At 46.9% G+C, this 21,329-nt stretch overlaps 2 long non-coding RNA genes across 2 annotated transcripts in view; one reads left to right on the top strand and one right to left on the bottom strand.

Moving 5' to 3' along the window:
- Positions 1 to 21,329, top strand: part of LOC140603435 (uncharacterized) — a 59,621-nt gene that overhangs the window by 35,848 nt on the left and 2,444 nt on the right. The gene's annotated exons all lie outside the window — the stretch shown is intronic.
- The window catches only part of LOC140603437 (uncharacterized), a 39,236-nt gene continuing 18,070 nt past the window's right edge, over positions 164 to 21,329 (bottom strand). Inside the window, exons 2-3 of the long non-coding RNA XR_012006422.1 lie at positions 9,193 to 9,411; positions 164 to 258 (exon numbers count right to left, since the gene is read on the bottom strand). This is a non-coding gene — a long non-coding RNA (uncharacterized lncRNA). The remainder of the gene's footprint in view (positions 259 to 9,192; positions 9,412 to 21,329) is intronic.

Raw genomic sequence — 21,329 nt, 5'->3', positions numbered from 1 at the left:
GTTCCCTGATGGTACATTGGGAGGTCCTTTGTTTGGAGTTGTGGTCCATGCTGGTGTTCTAGAACAAGACCACCTAGCATGAGGCGCAAGGAAAGGAGAAGCTCTGAGCAGAATTTAATGAGAATTTAAGCTTTAAGCAGTTTCACTGTCAAAGCTATTTGCTCTTCTTGATCAAGCTTGGTACCTCACTTCACTTTCTTGAACTTCTTTTTCATACCAGCCTCCCTACCTTGAGTATCCAGCAATTGTTCATCCTTCCTGGGGAAAAAAAAAAAAAAAAAAAAACGAAAAAAAAAGTTTTTGGGCCTATTCTCCCTTCCACTGTCATGTACACCCTGGGCCAAGCCACATCTTGATTTCTACATGGTGCTCTTAACTGGTCTCTTCCTCCCCTACCACCCATTTTCTACAACAAGGACTTAAGGCTCTTAATGGCTATTCCCCCCCCGCCCCCACATTGAGTGAAATGTGAATCTAGTGGTGAGCTTTAAGTAGATGACCAAACACAAAGTCCTTGCATGATCTCTGACCTGAGACTTTCCTATGCTTACTTGGCTATATGGTCTACCCCACTGACTAGAGAAGGGGCTCCTTGCTGGTAGAGGCACACTTGCTCCCTTAGAATTACTACTACATTATAGGTACTCCATATTTGTTCATTTAGATTCAGTTTGTCAACATATACTATAACAACCAGTGCTCATTCTATCAAATACCCTCCTCCGTGGCTGTCACAGCTACCCTTATCCTCCCACCCACCCCTCATTCTGCAACCCTTTGTTTCCCAGAGTTAAGAATCTTTCCTGGTTGGTCTCCCTCTAATTCCAACTCCCCTCAGATCCCCTTTCAATCCCTTTCACTATTTCTTATATTCCATGTATGAGTGAAACCATAGGATTTGTCCTTCTGATGGACTTCACTCAGTATAATACCCTCCAGTTCCACCCACACTTTGAAGCAAATGGTGGTTGTCATTTTTAATGGCTGAGTAATATTTCATTGCATATACAGACCACATCTTTATCTAGTCACCTGATGAAGGACATGGAGACTCCTTCCATAGTTTGGCTATTGTGGACATTACTGCTATCGTGGTACAGGTGTCCTGGCATTTCACTACATATCTTTGGGGTAAATGCTCAGTAGTGTAATTGTCGGGTTTTGGGTATTTGACTTCGAGGAACCTCCAGTTTTCCAGAGTAGCTGTACCAGTTTGCATTCCCACCAACAGTGCAAGAGGGTTCCCCTTTCTCCTACCTCCTCTCCAACATTTGTTGTTTCCAGTCTTGTTCATTTTCACCATTCTCGCTGGTGTCAGGTGGTCTCATTGTGGTTTTTGACTTGTGTTTCCCTGATGGCAAATGATAGAGCATTTTTTCCACATGCTCGTTGGCCATGTGTAGGTCTTTGGAGACCTTTCAGGTCTTCTGCCTCTTTCATGACTGGATGGTTTACTTGGGTGTTGAGTTTGATAAGCTCTTTATAGATCTTGGATACTAGCCCTTTATCTGATAGGTCATTTGCAAGTATCTTCTCCCATTCTGTAGGTTGTCTTTTAGTTGGTTTCTTTTGCTGTTCAGAAGCTTTTAGTCTTGAAGTTCCAAGTTCATTTTTGCTTTGGTTTCCCTCACCTTCATTAGATTGGTCTTGCAAGAGGCTGTGGACAAATTCAAAAAGGTTTTTGTCTGTTCTCTAAGATGTTGTATTCTTGTCTCACATTTAGATATTTCAGCCATTTGGAGTTTATCTTTGTGTATGGTGTAAGAATGGTCCAGTTGCATTCTTCTGCATGTGGTGGTCCAATTCTCCCAGCACCATTTTTTGAAGAGTGTCCTTTTTCCAGTGGATATTCTTTCCTGCTTTATCTAGTATTAGTTGACCAGAGTTTAGGGTCCATTTCTGGGTTCTGTTCCACTGATCTAGTGTCTGTTTTTGTGCCAGTGCTATAATGGTCTTAATGATCAGCTTTGTGATACAGCCTGAGATCAGGCATCATGACTCCCCAAGCATTGGTTTTCTTCTAGATTGACTGATTTGTTGGCATATGGTTGCTCATACTTTAAAAGTCTTGTATTTCTTCGGTATTGGTGATCTTTCATTCATGATTCTTTTTAAATAAGGCCAGACAAGAACAAGGACTATTGAAGTGAAAAATTTTAAACTAGTAAAAGGGAAGAAAGGTGGAGTAGATGATAGAGTCTCCCAAAGGGGACCCTAGAGGGTGATCCTCTTGCTTTAGAATGGATTTCATTATATGTTAGAAGATGCTCAACTCCAAATTTAAGTAAACCAGCAATACTCAAACTCAATATCAACTACAAAAATGTAAAGATAAAAGAGGGGGGGGCAGACTGGGAAGAGACTGTAGTCTCACAGAATGAGCCAACATGGTGTTCCAATTGGTTTTGGTGTATCTTGATCCAGGTGTTAGAAGGTATTAACTTTTATCATTGGAAAACAAAATGAGACCCCCCCCCATATTCCATGGGTCTACCAGAATTCAGCTGACTACATTGAAGGGAATCCAGAAGTAAAAGATACATCTAAAACATGTAATTGTAGCAATATGAGAGTCCAAAAGGAAAAAGCTTAGAAACAAGTTGGTAAAATGTAGCTAAGGTGGGAAGAGAAAAATCTTGGGAATTTTTAACTTTATATAAAAACAAGTTGTGATTAATGAAAGAGGGTGGGTTTTTTGTTCAAAATTTATTCGTGAGACACACACAAAGACACAGGCAGAGGGAGAAGCAGACTCCCTGCAAGGAGCCCAGTGTGGGACTCGATCCCAAATCCTGGGATCATGACCTGAGGTGAAGGCAGATGCTCAACTGCTGAGCCATCCAGACATCTCCAACCCTCTACTTCTTTATGCTGTTTTCCCCTTCAGCCCTGGAGCTTTCCAGCGCTGCTTGTCCAGTGAACTTGCTTTTCCTTTATTCTTCTGGTAGTTCTGGGGAGGGGCCTGTTGCACGGATTCTCAGGTGTCTGTGCCTGAGAGGAGATGCCCTGCCTCTTGCCAGGTGCAGGACTCCGTATGAGCCATTTGTCCTGTGATGCCTTTGTTCCCTAGGTCTTGCCCCTTCCTTATGAAAGTCGAAAAGAAAAATGGAGGCAGCCAGATCTCCAGAGCCAAGAGCTCCCTGCGAGTACTGAACCGGGGCCTCCTCGTCCACACTGGTCCAGATGCTCCCGGGGACAGGTGAAGATGCACTGATCTGTACAACTTGCAGGGTGCCCAGTGGCAGGAAAGCTCTTGCTTTCCTGTGCCCTCCGCATTTCCACTGGTCTCCCCGGGGAAATAGGATAGCCAGCTTTGTCCGTTTAGGTGTCCTTGGATCCAGGGCCCTGCGCTCCTGGACCTATGCTCCCAGGGACCCCCCTCTCCCTAAGGGAATGGAGGACAGCCGCCTCCATTGCTGAGCTCTAGGGCAAAGGGAGCTCTGGAGCAGGCCCGTGTAACTGGCAGGCTTCTCCCAAGTGTCCAGGAGGGTTGTGGTGCTCTGGCCCTTTACCGAGATCAGGCCACGATTTGCTATGAGCTTTCCTCCGGGTGCTCCTCCACTAGGGTCTTCAGGAATTTTGAAGCTTCACTGCCCCCTCCCCAAGTCTGCTCTACTTCCCTGCTAAGCACTTTTCAGTCAGGGAAAGCTCAGGCATGGATTTTTTTTTTTTTTTTTTTTTTAAAGTTCCCACTTGCCCATGGCTGAGTTTTCATGCCTGGAAGCTTTTGGGGGCTCCACTTTCACCCAGGCTTGTCATGGTTCCCCTCTTCCACTTTTTTCCCTGCCTTCCTACCTTGTCAGGAGCAAAAACTGTAGTATTCCGGCTGTTTACATCTCAGGTTGAATTCATAGGTGTTCAGGATGTTTTGAAAGTTATTTAGGGAAGTTTGTGGGAGCAGGAGTTGAGGACCCCTACACTTCCCCCATCTTGCCTTGACCACTCTAGGTACTCCATATTTGAATGGACTGGCATCCATTAGTTCTAGGCCACATTGTTTCCCCCTGCACCCCCCCCCCCCACTAGTGTTCTATAGGATACGAATGGGTTTTTCCTTCTACTGAAAATACAAGCAGAAAAGTAGGTCAGTGGGAAACCCTGGTGGCTTTAGCTTTACTGGTTTAGTGGTTTTACACTGGTAAATAAGTCTTAAGTTACCTGCCCAAACATGGTTAGGGCACCAAGCTGGGTTGAGACCCAAGAACCACATACAGAAACCCACTTGTATAGGTAGGTAAAGCCATATTACTAGTTGAACTGGTTGGAAGCCCCACCTGGCCAGGCTTCCTAGAGCTCCAACATCAACCAAATAGGCAAGGACTTGAATGGAAACCTAGGAATTGCTTATTGGGCAATTCCTGAGTAGGTACCAGCCTCCAAGGTATTCTTTGAACCAGTCTAGGCCTAGGAGCCAGAGTCTGGGGAATGAGGTCTAGAGGAAAACAAGCTGAGGGAGTTGTACTGCCTGTGGCTTTCTCTGAACATTTTCAGCTTATTTCCTAGTGTCATTGGAGGCCCGAGTCCCCTTCAGCTCTATACTTCTGTAGACTTCTATAGTCTCTACCATGGTGGTCTTAAACTACTAAACATAGTTCTGAGGATCCAGAGAGCCACTTTTTTTTTTTTTTTTTTTTTTACTACCCACGATGTGCCACATGGACAAGAGTCCTGCTCAGAAGACCGGAGAAAGCAGGATTCCATTTGCTCAGGTTCCTTAGGCTGTACCAGAAGGTCACACAGTCTATTTTAGGACATCACCAGTGAAGCCTTTTCTTTCCGCCTCTGAACACCCTGGTCTTATCAGGCTGCAGACAAGATGAGAGAACACTCGCCATTATCTTGTTCTAGAGGCAGCAGGGATAGTCCTTAAGGAGTGAGGTGGTTAGGATAGTTGCCTTAGGCTCTTTGATCTTCACCTCCATCTTCAGAGGTGGGGACCTGTTGAGCTGGAAGGAAAGGTGACCTCGTTTTCCTTGAAGTATCCCAGGAACCCCTCACTCCCACACCTATTTCTTAGCATGAAACCTCTCCAATGCGTTTCCATCTTGAAAGATATTATACCAAGTCAACAGCAAGGCAGGATTATAGATCTTACTAAGCCTCGGCAAATACATAGGAGTGTTCCAGTTGCTCTATCCACTATCAAGTGAATTACTTTTTGAAAGGCCATTCTGATGTGTTCCCCTCACCACTTCGCATCCCAAAGCCAGGCATGAAGCCTAGAACACGGGTTTTACAGCAGAGTGCATAGAGTGCATTTCTGTACACCAGTTCCCATATTCGACATGACAGCTTGGGGACGGTTACAGTTAGTGCAGCCAACTGAGTGTATGACACTAGAATGGATAAGCCATAGTAAGTTTATAATGAAATACCATACAGTGGTGGAGAACTGCTACAAATAACATGCAGAAGTTTCAGACAAGGGTGAAAAACCACTATATAGAAATGGAGTCCTGTAGTATATGAAGTTCAAAACCATTTGTGTTTTCACTTCTATCACTTGATAAATCTTGCCTTTGATAAGGATCAGAGGCAGCACAAGGAAAATGTCTGGGCTTGTCAGTAATGACTTCATCTTCCTGGAGCAGTTTCATGCAGGGGGTTCACTTTAACACTTCACCAATGCAGTAGAGTAATATTAGAGGAAAACCACTGGAAAGCACATAGAAGTTCAGGCTCAGTCCAAGCTTTGCAAATTTGCCTCTCAAGGTTTTTGCCCAGTTCCCGGTAATTGGGTCTTTGCAATGGGGCCCTGGAGAAGAACATGGCTGGAGATCCGGACTCCCCCCAGGAACCTGCTGGTTACAATGGAAAACACCTTTGGCTGGGCTGACCTCAAGGAAGTGGGGTGGAAAAAAAAAAAAAAAAAAAAAAAAAAAAAAAAGGAAGTGGGGTGGAATTCCTAAGGCTGCCAGAACTATTTTGCAGTGGACTCAGCACTACAGGTTTGTTTCAACAACTTGAAGGAAGACTTGGCCTGTCTTCCTGGAAGAGTGGTCTTGTCTACTAGTTTGCTGAAATCTAGTATTTTTCAGCAGTATTAGGAGCTTGAGAAATTGCTACTAGTTGAAAGAACAGACATCCTATGTGACCACACAGCCGGTCATATTGACGTGATGTGACTCTTTCCTGGACTCTTGTCTGCTTTGGACACTGGTGATGCACCAAGGAGCAACAGTGAGGACTTGTGTTATACCTATCTCCTCAGGCCTTGTGAGCCTGCTTTCTATGGTCCAGAAGGCCCTGCAGGAGGGGGACTCCAAGTTGTTGCAACTTCAAGGTCTATTGGAGCTTGGAGTATAGAGAATGCTACCTCCATGGCCCCCATCCCAGTATAGTCAGCAAGTTGCACTCCTCTGCTCCTAGTCTGCGCAAGACTAGCTCCTATCCACCATGCTCTTCAATTCTGCTCCTACCTTCACCTCCATCCTCTAGCACAGATTCAAAGATCAGTTTTATGTCTGGAACACACTTCCTTACCTCTTTCTCAGCCCCTTGTTTCATGTGCTTTTAGGTCTTTGAGCTTCTGCTCCTTGCATGGATCATGGTAAGAGTGTGAAGGCAGGTCTGTGTGGACCAAAGCCTGGTCACATACGAAGGAGCTCAAGAGGTTCTCCAACCAAGGCCCCCCCCTCAATATATTAGGTTTGAATTTGAAAAAAAGTACTCCATATTCTTAGGGCAGAATATTCAGGGAGATACCATAATAGTGGTTAGGTCATTTGTCTAAGCCCATTAACCATGTACATGAAGAATTAGCCCCAATATTAACTATGGGCTTTGTGGGAGATGTTTGGTCCATGTAGGTCCATTGATGGACAGATGTACCATCTAGTGGTATGTATTCACAGCAAGGGAGGGACACTGCATGTGAGGGAAGCAGAGGGCATGTATGGAAGTCTACAGTTCCACTCAAGTCCTGTGAACTAAAACTGCTCAAGGTAAAAAAGGAAAAAAAAAAAAAGCAATGCCCAAACTATACTCCCAGAACCAGGTATTTAGAAGACTGATCAAACTGACAGGCCTTGCAGCATTTTCTAGATTAGTCTCATTCAACCATCATTGATCACTTCAGTAGAGGGTTCTCTGGAGACCATGTTGGAGAAGGGTCTTGGGCCAGGATTGCCTTGAAGTCTAGTAGTAAAGATCATCAACATCTCCAGTTTTGATCAAGGGTAGTGCCCATCCTCTCTACTATCTAGTCATTCAACCAGGTGAAGTCCAGAACTGAAGGCTCCCGCCCTTATGTGCTGTGACCACTTCCTCGATTAGACCCCAGTCCTGTGGCAGGTAGCCAAGCCATCCCCTAGTCTGGCCTATGTACTGGGTACATGGAGTATGAGACTCTAAGGCATCAGATATCTAAGGTGGGAGCTCTTTTGGTGACAAGAGTTGGCTCTTTCTAAAGCAACGTGGTAGTAGTTCTACAGAGACTTTTACCAAGATAGCATTAAGTCTAGTTATCTGATAGTCCCTTGCTAAAGTTAGAAACATGGAGAACGTTTTGTAGGGAGGATGACTGGAAATGCTAAGTTTCAGTAGCAAAGTTGGTACTCAGGAAAGCCCCCTGGGGAACATCTAGGTACCACTGAATGGCTGCTGGCAGTGCCCTTTGACATGTGGAGCTTCACAGTCAGGATGCCAAGGTAGTTCTTTCCTAGCACCAAAAAACCCTGGTTTCTACTCCAATCCTGGGTTTCACATGCTTTTGGGCATCCAGATTTTAAGTAAAATGTAATATAATAGCCAAGAAGCTAGCATATCTCAAAGATGGTCATCCTTTCAGGTCAGTATCAGGAGTATCATTTGCCAAGCTTGTTCATCTGATACAAGTCACCATGGGCTTAAGTTCACACATGGGCCTAGCTTTCAATCCCTTAAGCTCATTCCCAGGATTCTCCATCAGACATGGATTTTGGAGGATTTGTGGAAGGGGTGGGGGGCCTGCTAGGAGAGGCCACTGTATTTAGAAACCATGGCGGCAGCACCATTGCCCAATTTATAACCCAACATGAAGGGGACACCAGCTCTCCCTCAGCCCCTTCTAACTTCTGAATAGCTCCTAAACCCCAAGACACCAAGAAAACCACCAGTGCGAGGACAGCAGGAACCTAAAGCAGCATCAGTTTTAGGCTTTCTAAACAAGTGTGGGATGGGGAATTGTGGAGATATAGCTGGTTTAAGGAAGATGGTGAATCACACAGAATCCTCCAAGTTTGGAGCACCTAGGAAATTCTAGTAGGGACCAGTAGTAGTAGGTATTACAACACGCTGAATTGCAGCTCAGAAGAGTGCTACTGGAGGAGAGCGGGGGGTAGAGGGCAGGGAGAGCAAGCACCTAGCTGCTAGTTGAAGCTATGAAGTCCTGAGACCAAACCTAGAGCAGGAGTGATAGGGACCAGCTAAAGAACAGCTTGCAAAGGAGACATGAACGAAATAGCTGGAGACTTGTCAATCCCTGGGCCAGGTGTCAGCTGGGCCAGAGTCCCTTTAGACCTAGATCTGCCAGGGAGATTTGAAGAGGTTGAAGTCCATTTGGGAACATTCAGACCCCAGAAATTTAGGAAGGTCTTGCAAACGTGGTAAGGCACTAGTATTAGTGGGGAAATGGTTTTCAGGATAGAGATTCTGGTTTTGTGATAAGCTCCAGGTCTAGAAGGAGTTGAAATCCCTCCAGAAGATGGTGGGGGTGAAGGGTTAGAGAATCCTAGAAAATAGATGCATTTCTTCAGGGCAGAGAACTTCCAGTGAGTGACAGATCCCTTACAGGCTTTCTACAACTGAGAAGTTACCCTTGAGGGACCAGGAGGACCATGAAGGTATTGGCAGAACAGATATGGGGTCCTGGCAGGACTCCCTGAACTCTCAGGCAACCAAGGGCTATTCATCCAACCCAGAAAACTACCGTTTGGATGCACCAGGCACAGGATGGTTTCCAGGTTCACCATGACCTGTACAATCGGAAGTCTTGTCAGCCACACTGGACACGTTTCTCTAGGCACACTAGTACATGAAGTCCCCAGCGAGCCGCTGGTTTCCTGACCTAGTTCTCTGGAGGCAGAAAAGAGAACCCGGGAAAATACTATTAAGGAAAGATCCAAGATTTGTCTGGGTCCCTAAGGTAGAAACTACGGCTCACCCAGAGCCCTGAAGACCTCGGCCTTGATAGAGACTATAGCACAGATTCACCTAGATTTCACCTCTGGAGAACAGGGAGGCCCCGGCGTAGAGTGGTGTCCGGTCCTCCATTCACAGGAAACGGCACAGAATTTAGGGTAGGAGGCAGCCAGCCCTGTTCTGCGGCAGTTGTGCTCCAAACCCTTACTTCAGGCAGGTTGCCTAGGAGGATAATCCCTCCATGCTTTTGATCCCCTGAAAGGGATTGCAGATAGGATCTGCTTCTCGATCCTGGAAGAGAGAAAGATACAAATGGAATGTATTAGGAAGACAAGGGCTTGACCTTTGCAGACTGATCTACAAGGTTAGGGCAATAAGGTTTAGACTTTTTGCTTCTCACCACCAGGATTTTTTTTTTGAGCTCGAGTGACTGATGGAGATACTGCTTTTGACTTATTCAGGTTGAGCAATTACCTTAATACTCTTCATCCCTTCATTCCTTAAGACCTTAAAGCCACCTGTGGCTCTTAAAAGTCAAGAAGGCTACTTCACCAGCTGTGCTAGGAATGGAGGAATCCGTTAGAATAGGGAGTCAGCTTTGTAGGTTTTTCCTGGTTTTCCCCCAGTTTGGAACTTTTCAATGCAGTCAAGGCTGCACAACTTTGGCAGCAGTACTTCCAGCCCATGTTAGTGGGACCACCTCCCCTCGGAGGTCCCTAGTGTTGGGGTCTACTCTTGAACTCCATTCTCAGTACAAGCAGATCTTGTGAAGCCATTTATTCCCCCTGACTGCTTGGCCATAGGCAGTTTGTTTTTTTTTCTTGTAGTTTTAAGAACCAGGTACTTAAAACCCAGCCCAAGAATGGAACAGCAGTCTATCTGTACGTTCCTGATCAGCACTTGTGAGGTAACCTGGTTGATGAAAACCTTGCTGCTCACTCCCTCACCCCCCAGAAGAGATCCTGGCCTAAAGTCTTTTGTTCTGATTTCCTCACCCCACCTTCCTGCCTAGAAGACCATCCCAATTTTGTACAGATCTTCGGAGCAGCTCTCTACTTGTGTGGAATAGCTGCCTATTCATGAATGGCTTAGTAAAGCCAGTTAGACCACATCTTTTGTTGTTTGCTTTATGTATACAGTGGAATATTCCTCAGCCATCAGAGACGACAAATACCCACCATTTGCTTCGATGTGGATGGAACTGGAGGGTATTATGCCGAGTGAAATAAGTCAATCGGAGAAGGACAGACATTATATGGTATCATTCATTTGGGGAATGAAATAGTGAAAGGGAATAAAGGGGAAAGGAGAAAAAAGTGGGAAATATCAGAAAGGGAGACAACATGAGACACTCCTAACTGAGAAACTAGGGGTGGTAGAAAGGGAGGTGGGCAGGGAGTGGGGGTGACTGGGGGACGAGCACTGAGGGGGCAACTTGATGGGAGGAGCACTGGATGTTATGCTAGATGTTGGCAAATTGAACTCCAATAGAAGACAAACAAAAACCCACCAGAAGCTGGGTGAGTTACTCTTAACTAAAGTCCTCATTTGAGGAAGAGCCACAGCTAGGCTCTGGAAGTTAGCTATCAGGATAGAGGGTTTAACAAGATCCCTTCATTTTAAAGCCTGGTCCTGATCACCCTCCATCACAAAAGGTATGCTCATAGTACTACACAGTAGGATACTATGCTCACAAAGAGCCTCATTTTCAGATCTGTCCTGGGATGGCACTGGAGATCTATTGGGCTCAAGTTCGTTTTCTGCTGCCTTGAAAAGCAGCTTCAAGGTATAGTCACCTCCTCCAAAATCCAGCCACAGGGCTAGGCTTTGATGGATACCATGTCATCTGGGACCCAAGCTAAATGACCCAAGCTAAATGCCTGTAGGGATCTATCCATTTAAGTAGATCTTAATTCAAAAGTATCCTCCAAAGCACAGCTGGTACTAATATGGCCACATGCAATATTTGTCAGACTGTCCCCTGACATTAGACCTTAGGGCTATAGTAGAAAGGCCAGCTAGAAGTCAGAGCTCTGGACCCTGATATTAGGGAAAATGCTTTGAGTGTGGTTACTCAGTGGAAGCACCCAGGATTCAGAGCTCCTGTTATTTTTAAGCAGGCAGTTGCCTACTGGGCATACACGCTGGTCACATTTAACTCCACGTTCAATTTAGTCCACACTTAGAGCTTCATACCACTGTCTTATCTGTGGTGCATGTTATGGGAATACTAAATTCTCAGGTCAGGAATCTGAGAGCTCCCCACTTCCCCTCTTCACAAGTAGCAGAGGTAGGGGGTGAGTGTGGTGTCTTGATATAGACTACAGAACCTGGTTCCTTAGCTTGTGTCTAAATCTGGTCAAGTTCATTAGGCACGGACCAAGACCGACCGCAGGATTTGGTAGTGTACAGCTGATAGCCACCCCAACTTCCACAGCTCTCCCAGGGGACTTTAGGATTGGCTAGGACAAACCCTGTAAGACCTGGAAGTTCAGGGATCCTTACTTGGCTTTAAACTTCATTGCCAATCTCCAACCACACCTGTCAGGAAGAACAGGGATGCTCCTATCTGGAGGCTTTTCAATAGGCCCTTGCCTTCTTAGGAAGGCTTTTTTTTTTTTTTAGAAATAGGTTTATTCATGAGAAACAGAGGCAGAGACAAGCAGAGGGAGAAGCAGGCTCCCTGCAAGGAGCCTGATGCAGGGCTCAATCCCTGGATCTGGGACACAGGATCACGCCCAGAGCTGAAGGCAGATACCCAACTACTGAGCCACCCAGTCACCCCCTAATGGAGCCTCTGTCTCGCAGAAAGTAGACCAGAAGTTGCTAACCTTTTCTGCAACCAGCTGTTCACTTTATTGCTGCAGTATAGTCCCAGCCCAGGGTACAACACTGGGTATTTGGGCCAACATTTGCTAGTTTTTACCACTTGAATTCAGTAAAGACTTTCCCCTTTACAAAGTGAATTCTTATTAGATACTAGGCTACACTCAAGCCCAGAACTGTAGAGCCAGAGGAACAGTTCTTGGGAGTCCCTGAAGGTTTTCAAACAGCAGTTAAAGAAAACTCAAGACCAGACAAACCACAGGTAAGGAAAGCAGAAACAAGGGAGCCTGAAACTTCAGGCAAACCCAATCCATGGAGATCTGAGCACATCTAAAGGGCTACCCTGAGTGCAAACTTGCTCAGTCCAGTCTACTCTGCTCCTGTTTGGAGGCCTTCTAAACTTTGCCAGGAGTATAGTCTAGCTGTGATTCATTCATCTGGAGCCCGACCAGATGGATTCATCTTAGAAGCAACCACTATTCTGAAACTGAGTATAGTTCAGGGCAGATCCCCATGTCAGAGGCCCTCAACAAAACCCTGTGTCTAGGAGAGCTGGTTTTGTACTCTAGGATCTGGAAAGTACTCAGTTGGGATTTTCAGAGTATTCTTATGGACCCAATGCTCAAGTATTTTGAGAAGCTCCCCACACCCCCTCTTGGGAGGAGACGGCACAAGCTGCTCTACATCTGAGCCTGTACAAGCGTACCTTGGGTCCTTGCACTTTTAAGAAAAAAAAGTTTGTGGCAACCCTGCACTGAGTAAGTTTATCTGCCATTTCCACTCCCCTCCTGTACCATTTGTCTCTGTAGCACATTTTGATAGTTCATGAGATTTCAGAATTATGATCTGTGATCAGTGACCTTTGAGATTACAATTATGGTTTTAGGTCCCCATGAACCACAACCATAGGATCGGAAACTGATAGGGGTGTTCTGACTGGTCCACCCACCTGGTACTCTCGTCTCTTGTCTGTTCAAGCCTCCCTGAGACCAGATTAAGCCAGTTAATCTACAGTGATTTCAGAGAGATAGAATTCTTCCTTCCACTTGAACACTTCAAGTAAAAAAAAAAAAAACAAGCTTAGTGGAGAAGGTACACTGAATGCCGATAGGCCAAAATCTGGGCCTTGTGACAGTTACACAAGTTGTGAATGCAAAGGAAAAGTTCTTGAAGTTGGTACTTCACCAGGGACCACAGGAAGGTTAAAGCCAGCAGCCTTATTGCAGACATGGATATAAAGTTCGAGTGATCGAGCTAGAGGGTCAAGTCTGGCTCAAAATTCCTTCAAACTAAAGCTTAATCCAGAGCAAGGCCAACTGTCCAGTTTTGTGTGAGTGGAGGGACGCGGGGATGCTCAAGTTTGAGGCCGGCAGAGGTCCGTTCTTGAGGTTCAAGAAGTGGTCTCCATAATAGAAGCACAAGTTGATACAGTAAGTTCTCTAGAAGATCTAGCTAAGATAGTGAAGATTTTCACTATAGCAAGAACAGCCTTGTATCGTAGGACGCCATCTAGGGACTTCTAGTAGATTGAGGTTTGGGGCCAGGAGTTCTGAGAAACAAGCTGTTACTCTTGTTAGGGGCAAATGCAGCTGGTGACTAGATTGAAGCCTGTGTTCCTTGGCCATTCCGAAAGTCCCAGGGCCCTTAGGAATTACGCTAAATCGACCTTGCCTGTGCTCCAACAATGGAGCAACAAAGCCTGGATGGCCGTTAACATGGCTTAGAGTATTTCAAGCTTACTGTTGAGACCTGCTACTCAAAAGATCCTTTTCTAGTTAACTGCTCATTAACAATGCATCTGGTCACTTAAGAGCTGAGGGGGGGCCTACAGAGAGATCGAGGTGTTCACGCTAACAACCTCTATTCTGCAGCCTACAATTGGGGAGTACTTCTGACTTAAGTCCTCTTAGGAAACAGTTTGTAGACAGGGAGCCTGCAGGTGGATCTGGGCAGAGGAAGTTGAAAACCTGGGAAAGGATTCACGGTTCCAGAGGCCATTAACACTCAGGATTCATGGGAAGAGGTCAAAATGTCAACAGGAACAAGAGTTCAGAAGTGGATCCAACCCCCATGGATGATTGAGGGGCTCAGGACATCCGTGGAGGAAGTCCCTTCAGATGTGGTAGAGGCAGAATTAGAAATGGAGCCTGAACATGGGACCACACGGCCATGATCTCGTGCTAGAACTAGTGGAGTAGATGCTGCTCGGGGAGGAGTGAAGAACATGGTTTTTGAGATGGAATCTACTCCTGGCGAGGATGCTGTGAAGACTGTTGAAGTGACAGTTTGAACTCTTCCATAAGCCTACTTGATAAGGTAATAGCAGGGTTCAAGAGGACTAACTTCAATTTTGGAAGTTCTGTGGGTAAAATACTGTGGAACAGCAGCGCATAGCCACAGAGAAATCGTGTGGGAGGAGAGTCCGTTCATGCAGCTGAGTTCATTGTTGTCCCAAAAACTTGCCACAGCCCCCTTCGCCCCAGCAGCCGCCACTCAATCAGTCGGCATCTGTCAGCACTGGGGCAGACACTGCACCAGCAGAAAGACGGACCAGCTGAAGGTTCAGGGGACAGCATTTTGGGGAGATTTAGTTCAGGCATTTTAGGAAAAGTATCGTACACTTAGTAGGCTACAGTGTAGTATAAACGTAGCTCTTACGTGCTCTAGGCAAGCAAGAGGTTCATTTAGCTGCTTTATTGTGGTCTGGAAGAAACCATGGTTATCTGAGGCATGCCTGTCTGAACAGACTTTTCATCTAGGATTACAAGTCGTAGCTCACTGGAGACTAAGGGGGCTGTACGGCAGGCACCTAGAGCCTCTCAAGGCCCACCACAGAGGCCACCTGCCCTTTATAGGGTGGCATCTAGAGCCCCAGCACAGATCTCAGGGGACAGCGTGCAAGTTGCCAGAGAAGTTCACCTCCCAGCTGCACAGGACTTCAGGGAGCAGCCTCAACACCTATACTTTACATGCACTTGATGGTTGCATGAGTGGAGGGTGTAGTATGGCTGAGAAGATCCTTAGGATTGGATCTTAAGGATCCATCTAAGATGGATACATAGAGACTAGAACCGAGCACCTTCTACTCCACATTTCCGAAGGCAAGGTTAAGGCCAAACCACAAAGGCGCTTAGGGGCTTAGCTTTGCAGTAGTCTTCATGGTGTTCCTCTAGGGAGGATCCTAAGCGGTGACCCACCCACTTCATACTGTTTGAGAAGGATTACTTCGGCATGAAGTTAAGGACCACTTTTCTGCACAATGATGGGTGGGGGAAACGGCAGCTTGGACACTATAGTAGGACACCGGGCTGGGAGCAAGGCAGGAGAATCCATAGTGGCTTCCTCTAAGCTCACAAGTGGGACTGCGGCATTCTCTGCACAAGGGGGACCTAAAGGCCTAGCAATGTTTATAATAGGACAGCAAAGCTAGACAACGCTCCATGCAATTTCACTCACTGAGCTACAGGCTTACAAAGGCTTCCGCATCCTCTGCATTTCCCCGTTTCCCACAAGGAACGCCAACATCACCTGCATTTAGAATGAGCCTCATCTGCTGGCCGTTTGTGGCGGTGTTGGGGGCTGCCTTACACAATCCAGCTAGCATACCACTTCCAGCTGGAGGCCCACGCCAGTACCCACAGAAGTGTTGCAGCTAGTGCCCGGACTTTGGGCACACTCCATGTTGAGGTGGGGTCTGTGAAGACCTCAAGAGCTAGCTAGTCCCTATTCCTTGTTTCACAGGTGAGGGCAGCAGCACCAAAGCAAACAAGAAAGCTCAGCTTCACAGGCATAGGAAGGAGTCAGGCTACAACTAGATTCAGGTGGTTCCCGACATCATGAAACAAGATCTAATGAATTGATTAGAACTGGGCCCAAATGCCTTTTCAAACAGACTTGTGCTTTGAGAAAGCCCCAGCTGATAAGACTTTCCCTCCCTCCCGAGGTGAGGATTAGGAGTTCTGTAGGAGAGTGTAAGTGTACAAACAGGTCACTAGAAAAGACAGGAACTAGGATCAGGTCACTTCATCCTTAGGGATTGAAACCTGACTAGAGAAGCAGAACTAGCAAGGAATGTTGAACCCCTGCCAGGTTAAATGGGGAGGGGGGGAAAAGCTTTGGTTTATTTAGTTCTAATGAACTAGTAGCCAGATAACCCTCGGAGAGGAGCAGAGGTCCCTATCCCTCACGAGTTAGAGGTGGCCTTAAGGTTTTCTGGAGGACAGTTACAGCCTATAATGGCCCCCGGCACCCCCCCCCATCATTGCAGGACTGATCCTTGACAACATTAACAAGATTTGAGGAAGAGAGCCTATTTTAGTCACAGCCCAGAAAAGGAACCAGCTTCCTGAAGCTCAAAGATCTTTGCCTGTCTCCATTCTGCTGAGCACCTCCTTAACCTGGTGCCGTGTGGAGCCAGCATGCAAAGGGGTTGAGGGCTTTATCATCGCAAATGCAGATTTAAGAAGCCACCTAGACCTCCAGGACCACAGAAGTAAATGAAGCATCTAGAAGACAATGCCTAGTGCCCAGGGCAGCCAGTCCCGGTACTGGGGAGGGAAGATGCCTGCTGCTCGTGGGTTGGGAGCTCAGGTTCACCTGCTCCACCATCACTAGCGCTTTGTTCTGACCTAGTTAATAATTCCGCTCATGAACGACAGGCACGGATAGCTGCAGACTGCTGTACCGCAGACTCCAGGCTTCCCAACTTCTGACTCAGAGGCTTTGTGAGGCCCTGCCTATGGTTCGCCCACCAACATCGGCTTCCGCGTACCGGGGGTTGCTTTTGAAAGGCTGCTTTAGCATTCCCTCCCAGGCTGGGCCATTAGGGACCCAGCAGGCTCCTTCCCACCCTGTTCTGCTGGGTGAAAGAGAATTTGCCTTAGCCCAAGAGCCAAGGAATTGCTCCTACTATCTTCTTTAGAAAAGGAAAGGTCTTAGAGCAAAGGAGGCCTCAGACATGCCGGTGGAGGTGCGTTCGGACAGGTTTATTGCAGGCTAGAACCTCCTTAGGCTTCAGCAGAGTGAAAGAGAGCAAGAGAAGACAGGAGCTTTCTCAGGAGGAAGGAACCCAGAGAAAGAGCCGACCTTGCCAGCTTGAAAACAAAGACCCAGCAACCCCCCCCCCCCTCCTCCTCCCTCGTGTCAGAGAGCTCCAGCAGCCTGGCTAGGACCACCAGGATCTGACCGCTCAGGGCTGGACCAACAGCTCACACCAGCCAAGATACCCATGGGAGGGAGGAGGCCGCAACCTGCCTCTTTATAGGTCTGCCTTCTCCCCACCCCCGCTATTAGCTGGAAGGACAGCCACCTGTGCCAGCAGCCTCTCACCTGCTCTGCCCCCACCAACCTCCTGTTGGGTTTTGGGGGCTAATGAGGGGCAGCTGGGGTCTTCAGGGTCAGAGACGTGAACACTGTTAAAGCAGGCGGAGAGACTTGGCAACAGTTCTCTGCAGCTCAGCAGCTTACTGTGAACGAGGAAACCACTCTTGGGAGGTCCTCCCTGGCCCCGGGGACAGCCATCGGCGGGGCAGGGGTGGGGTGGATTTTCCTTGGAGAGCTGAGGGTTCAGGTAGGGCACCCAACACATCCCTGTCTGCCTGTGACTGTCCCACTTTTACCACTGGAAGTTCTGTGTGTCCTGGGAGATCTCCTAACCTGGGCAAATTGGGGGTTGGTCATCCTTTTTTTTTTTAATATATATATTTATATTTTTTATTGAAGTTCAATTTGCCAACATACAGTCTAATGCCCAGTGCTCATCTTGTCAAGTAGTCATCCCTGCAGAGGAAGGTACAGTGACTTTCCAGGGTCTGGCCTCCCGTGGTTGGTAGGGCTTGGGCTGGGAGCTGTAAGGGAGGGAACACTTTGCTTTATTTAAACGCCCTTGAGTGTTTCTAAACCACTTAGATTTACAAATCACCCTAGACATATTCCAACTCTGCCTATTTAAAGACCCGAAGCATTTCCTATTACTCTTAATTCAAATTGTTTTAATTTGGGGGTAGAAAGGCTAAGAGTTTTGTGAGATTTGTTAAATGTGTACCTCTGTGTCTTAATTATGAACAAGCTCACCAGTTAGGCCCACGGAAACTTTTTTTAGAAGTCTGATTACCTCCTATTTAATGAGTTAAATGTCAGGTTTTTACTGTTAGGACCCCTTAAAAGATGGCAGGTAGTTCCAAAGGTGAAAACCTACAAACAGAATGTATGATTATAGTTAAGAATTTGGAATCCAATCACTCTATGGTGGTTGTAGGTTTATCTCATTGTATTTATCCTCAGGACTGGTCAGCGCAATGAGTTCAGTGGATTACACGGTTTGGGGTTCGGTTGCCAGTTTTGATGTGAGATCGAAGCTTGAAATTATTTCATTTGTGATGCTTTAATTGATACATGTGTTGATGATTTTCGCTAACACATTTTAAAGTTAATATGTAGACATGTGGCAAATTGTCTATATGTAGTTTAAATAAAAATATTTCAGTATAAATAGCATAAGGTGTTTGTATACCTTTAGTCTACACCCTTGGGGCCTCTAGGTAACTGCAGTCACTTAACAAGATTCTAATCTCTAGAGAGGACCACCAACCTCTTTAAATGCCTTCATCTGTTTCTAAGGGACATTAGAAGTAACTTCAGCACCGTGAGCAATGGCTAAGCCACGTGGCCGGCTTGAAATACTATGTGGATGCCACTGCCGTTGGAGGAACAGGGTCTAAGGACCTCAGGACTGAGTGGCCCATCAGCCCAGCATCTTCCCTGCCCCCTGTGTGGAGAGCAAATTGCGGGGCTAGGTTCTCCTTCCTCAGCCTCTCTGCTTTTAAGGAGGTCTCAAATCCCCTGAAGAGATGAAAGGCTTGGCCCATCCTGCCTTCAAGATACTGCATTTGCTCAGTGAAAATTACACGCCGTTTTTGCAATGCTCGGGGACAAAGTGTAGGGAACTCTCTGAACTTGCAAAAATAGAGTATAGGGCTGCTTGGTGCTGATTGCTAATGCACGCGTGTGTGCTTTGTCAGAATGGGCTCTGAGCCTCATCCTTGTGACACTATTGGGTGCGGGTTGTGAGCGATGGGACGTACCTCCCACCTTTCGCTATTGCCTGATTATTCATTCAGAAACAACAATAAGTAGCTGGCTATCGTGGACTAATCAGATTGCTTGGAGTCATTTCGCAACAGCATTTTCAAAGTCCTGTTCCCCTTCCCCACACATGTGGATGCTCTACGCATTTGCAAAAGAGATGCTTTCTGCAGATGGTTCCTTGTGCCTAGGGCTCAGGGTGATTTAATTCCAGCATTTGCAGAATGAACGAATGGTGCCGCGCCCAGCGGTGTCTGGTTAGGGCAGCTCCCTGTCTGTAAACTCCTATCCCACACATTGGTTGAGCACCTCTTGTGTGCTGGCAGAGGATAGTCCCACTGTGAATAGAAGTGGGTCTGATCAACGCCAATCTCCATGCTCATGGAACTGCCAGTTCAGTGGGAAGAGGTAGACAATAAGCAATGATTTATTTTCTTGCTTGTCTGATGGAGACGGTGCTGCAGAGCAGGTCAGCGGGGGTGTGGCAGGGGTGCATGGTGCAATTTAAAATTGGGTCAAATGTAGAATTATGCGATGGTGGAAGGAGGGCCTGCATCTATTTAGGGGAGAATCATTTAATGGAGGAGGAATTATTGGTGCAAAGGTCCTGGGGTTGGACCCTGCCTGGTTCAAGAAAGAGCCCTGCAGCCAGTTTCTGTACAGAGCTGAAGGGAAGCAATTAGGGAGCGTGGCAAGAGAGGTTATTGCCAGGGGGCCTGGGCCCTTACAAGCCTTTGTCAGAACTTTGGCTTTTCCTTTACGGTGATGGAAAGCCCTAGAAGGGTTTGAGTGACATTTACATTCTTAGACGACAAAAGGCATTTTGAGCATGTGTGAGGTCCCCCAATCAGCAGAATCAGCTAAACCTGGGAGGTTCATAGAAGGGCATATGCACAGACCTCATCCCCGATCTCCCGAATCAGGGACAACCTGCTTTCACCGAGCCCCCCCAAGGGAGGAGACAAAATACAGCACGCCCAGGTAAATTTGAATATGTTTGATAAACAATGAATAATTTTTTATGTAACTATGTCCTCTGCAATGTTGCACACTTATACGAAGAAAGTACTTATTTATCTGAAATTCAAATTTACCCGAGTGGCCTATATTTTTATTTGCTAAACCTGGCAACCCTCCCTCAGATGATTCTGATGCATGCTGATGTCTGAAAAGCACTGTTCTAGAAGCTGTAGCTGACCCACCCCAGGTGCCCTCCGCCTGGGTGGCAGGGTGTCTCCCACCCAGTGAGTGCTGATGGCTGAGGGCCCTTGGCTGCCACCTTCTGTGGGGCATCGCCCCATGGTTGACCAGATCTACACTTGGTCCCTAGCACATGACCAAGACCGCTCTTGTGTCGAGGGCTGATGGCTCTGTTCATGGCTTATTCTTCAGTCCTCCCTGCTGTGGGTCAAGCTAAGGCCAGACTTCACTGAGACCCCATCCTGGCTCTGCTCTGTCTCCTTGCTTATTCTGTGTCCCCTACTTCCCTACGGATTTTTTTTCCCCCTGAGAGAACTCCTTCAGTATTTTGTGAACATCCAAATCCCTTTTGGATTTGGGGGCCATGCCTGAGCTCAAGGGTCACTCTGTCGGCTACTTCGAGGATAGCCTCTTGAAGCAAGTGTGAAGCAGGGAGATGTTGATGTTAACTAACATCTTATTGCACAATCCGGTGGTCTAGAAGGGTGCTGGCAGCAGAGGGGTCAGGTTTGGGGTAAGTTTGCAGGTACAGTCAACTGGACCTGCTGGTGAGTTGGAAGGAGGATGAGAGAAAGACGCCAAGGTGACTCCAGGGATTTTGCCACTTACCACTTCCCCAAGGTGGGTAAGATCAGGAGCGGGGATTTCTGGGAGGAAAGATCCAGATTTTAGCTTTTTTTTTTTTTTTCTTTTACATGGCAAGTTTCAAATACCTTCAGCCCAGGCGAGCAGGTGTATTGAGTCAGATGGGATCACCGGGTTGAGGCCAGGAGAATTTGAGCATTTTCAGTGGGCAAACAGCCATGAATGCCAGCCATATTGTGGGTCAAGGTCACCCATGGCGAAGGGAGGAGGTGTGGTTAGGGAAGTCCAAATCGAGAAGGTGATAACAGATGAAAGGACACGGAAGAGGAGCTGAGAAGGAGGCAGGAGGATAAACCAGGGAAGTGCGCACTCGTGCTGGATGGCAGGTGAAGCAGCTTTGTCTGACGAAGAGAAGAGTCTGGGTAGGTGGCTTCTTACTGTGTGGAGACCACACGTGCTGAAGTTGGCTCGCTCCACCATGTGCACTAGGATGCACTGCCCACCTGCAGGCTTGC

This window comes from Canis lupus, chromosome 14 (genome assembly GCF_048164855.1).
Source record: "Canis lupus baileyi chromosome 14, mCanLup2.hap1, whole genome shotgun sequence".
NCBI lineage: Eukaryota > Metazoa > Chordata > Mammalia > Carnivora > Canidae > Canis > Canis lupus.
The sequence above is the reverse complement of the archived record's forward strand: the minus strand, read 5'-3'. Positions and strand labels throughout refer to the sequence as shown.